We start from the raw sequence: 2,985 nt of genomic DNA, 5'->3' as shown, positions 1-2,985 counted from the left end.
AAACACAGCCTGATTGCAGGGCTCGAACTCACAAACTGCAAGATCGTGACCTGGGCCGAAGTCAGACACTCAACTTACTGAGACACCCTGGCACCCTAAGACTGAATACTTTTCAATTTGTATGCACCCAATAATACAACATCAAATAGCGGATGCAAAAATTGCATATTTAAAATTTTTTTTTCAACGTTTTTTATTTATTTTTGGGACAGGGAGAGACAGAGCATGAACGGGGGAGGGGCAGAGAGAGAGGGAGACACAAAATCGGAAACAGGCTCCAGGCTCCGAGCCATCAGCCTAGAGCCCGACGCGGGGCTCGAACTCATGGACCGCGAGATCGTGACCTGGCTGAAGTCGGACGCTTAACCAACTGCGCCACCCAGGCGCCCCAAAAATTGCATATTTAAAGGAGGAAATTCACAACCATATTGGCTGATTTTACATGTTCTCAACAACAAGCAAACAAAAACAAATCATTAAAGGTATATAAAATTTGAACATGATTTACCATCTGTACAAACAACTTCAGAATTCACATTATTTTTAAGAGTACATGGTATAGCAATATCAAAGTTGACCATATACTCAACCATAAATCAAATCCTAACAGAATTCCATGTAGTAAAATTATAGAGTGAAATAAAGCTAGAGATCAATGATAAAGTTTATTATAAAGCCCCCAAATGTTTGGGAACTAAACAATATATGTCCAAATAACTCAAGGGCAAAATTAAATCACGATGGAAATTTAAAATTATTTTATGAAATGAAAATGAAAATGTGGCACACTAACGGAGGCAGGAGGTAGTTAAAACCATGCTTAAAAGAATAAGTCCATATGTCAGAAGAAAAAGATAAACTGAAAATGAATCAGCTATTGATTTTATTGATTGAACCTAGAATAGAAAATTTAAAAATATTAAGTTAAAAGAAAGAAGAAAGGAGATAATAATAATTACAATAGTAGAAATTGGTCAAAGGTGGAACAAATATACAACAGAAAAAGTTACAAAGCTATAAGTTGGTTCTTCGAAAAACTAAACTCTTACCAAGTGTGATTAAGAAAGAGAGAAGAGGGGCGCCTGGGTGGCACAGTCGGTTAAGCGTCCGACTTCAGCCAGGTCACGATCTTGCGGTCCATGAGTTCGAGCCCCGCGTCAGGCTCTGGGCTGACGGCTCAGAGCCTGGAGCCTGTTTCCGATTCTCTGTCTCCCTCTCTCTCTGCCCCTCCCCCGTTCATGCTCTGTCTCTCCCTGTCCCAAAAATAAATAAACGTTGAAAAAAAAAAAAAAAAAGAAAGAGAGAAGACACATACTGCCAATATCAGGAATGCAAAAAAGGAATTACCACATATCTTACAGAAAATTACAAAAAAATGGTGAAAGGATATTGTGAACAACTTTGTTTCAGTAAATTTCAAAATTTAGGTAAACTGAGAAATTTTCTAGAAAAATACAACTTACCAAAATGGAAACAGGGAAAAAAAATTCTACACTTGATCTTAGCCAAAAGGCTGAGAAGTGATCAGGGAGAAAATTTCTAAAATCTATATAATTCTCTATAGATTAAATAAGTTGATTTTGTAATTACAAAAATTCCCACAAAGACATCTCTTGGCATGCTGGTAATTCTCCCAGGCATTTAAAGAATAAATAACACTGAATGTGTACAAACTTCTCTAAAAACAATATAAAACAAAACAGAGAACGTTTGTCATCTTGTTTTATGTGGCCAGTACCTTGAAACTAGATCATGACATGAACATTTATAAGAAAGGAAAATTATAGGCCATTTTCAAGGACATAAAGCCAGGGCACCTGGGTGGCTCAGTTGGTTAAGCATCTGACTTCGGCTCAGGTCATGATCTCATGTGAGTTTGTGAGTTTGAGCTCTCTGCAGTCAGGGCAGAGCCCCCTTTGGACCCTCTGTCCCTCTCTGTCTCTGCCCCTCCTCCACCTGTGCATGCACATGCACTCTGTCTCTCTCTCTCTCAAAACTATACATTAAAAAATATTATAAAAATATGTCAATACAAAAATTGTAAATAAATCTTAGCAAAATGAATTCAGCAATATTTAAAAATATAATATGTCATTTTGAATTTGGGTCCATTCCAGAAATATAATACTTAACCTTAAAAAATTAATCTATGTATTTTACCACATCAACAGAATAAAGGGGAAAAAATGATATGGTACTTTCAATAGGTGCAGAATCAGTAGTGATAAAATCCATTCCATCGCTGATTGGGCTCAGCAAACAAGAAATAGCAAAAAAACCAAAAACAACAACCCAAAACTTCCCTAAGCTTGTAATGAGCAAAGAATCCATAGGAAAAACTATACTTGATGGTATAATATAGAAAACAACTCCACAGAGATTAGAAAGAAGACAAGGTTTGTTATTATCATTTCTTTTCATTGTTGTACTGGTTGTCCTAGCCACTGCAATAAGGGAAGAAAAATAAATAAAAGTACAAAGACTAACAAAGGAACAAATAAAATAACAATTTCAAGATTACATTGATTGTGAAGTAGAAAAATCTAAAAGGATTTACAAATGAACTATTGCAATTAATGAAATTTAACATCATCACTGGATTAAAGATTGATGTATAAAAATCAGTGGCATTTCAATATATCAAAAACAAATAATGGTATTTAAGAAATACCAATTATAAGAGTCAAAACATCAAATATCTCAGAATAAATCTAACAAAAGATGGACATGACCTCAACATTAAACACTATAAACATTGTTGAGAGAAAGAAGACATGAATAAATAGAGGGATATTTCATTGTCAACAGTCTGAATTACGTTCGCCTCCAAAATTCTTATGTTGGAAGTCCTAACCCCCACTACCTCAGAATGTGACTCTGGAGATAGAGATTTTTTTTAAGTTTATTTATTTATTTTGAGAGAGACAGAGAGAGCATCAGTGGTGGTGGGCAGAGAGAAAGGGAGAGAGAGAATCTCAAGCAGTC

At 35.6% G+C, this 2,985-nt stretch overlaps 1 pseudogene; it reads right to left on the bottom strand.

Moving 5' to 3' along the window:
• Window positions 1–1,390: 1,390 nt before the first annotated feature.
• Window positions 1,391–1,525, bottom strand: LOC121042653 (uncharacterized; annotated as a pseudogene).
• Between the last annotated feature and the right edge of the window lie 1,460 nt (window positions 1,526–2,985).

The sequence above is a fragment of the Herpailurus yagouaroundi genome, unplaced genomic scaffold (genome assembly GCF_014898765.1).
Source record: "Herpailurus yagouaroundi ecotype Mexico unplaced genomic scaffold, PumYag 185, whole genome shotgun sequence".
Classification (NCBI taxonomy): Eukaryota; Metazoa; Chordata; class Mammalia; order Carnivora; family Felidae; genus Herpailurus; species Herpailurus yagouaroundi.
The sequence above is the reverse complement of the archived record's forward strand: the minus strand, read 5'-3'. Positions and strand labels throughout refer to the sequence as shown.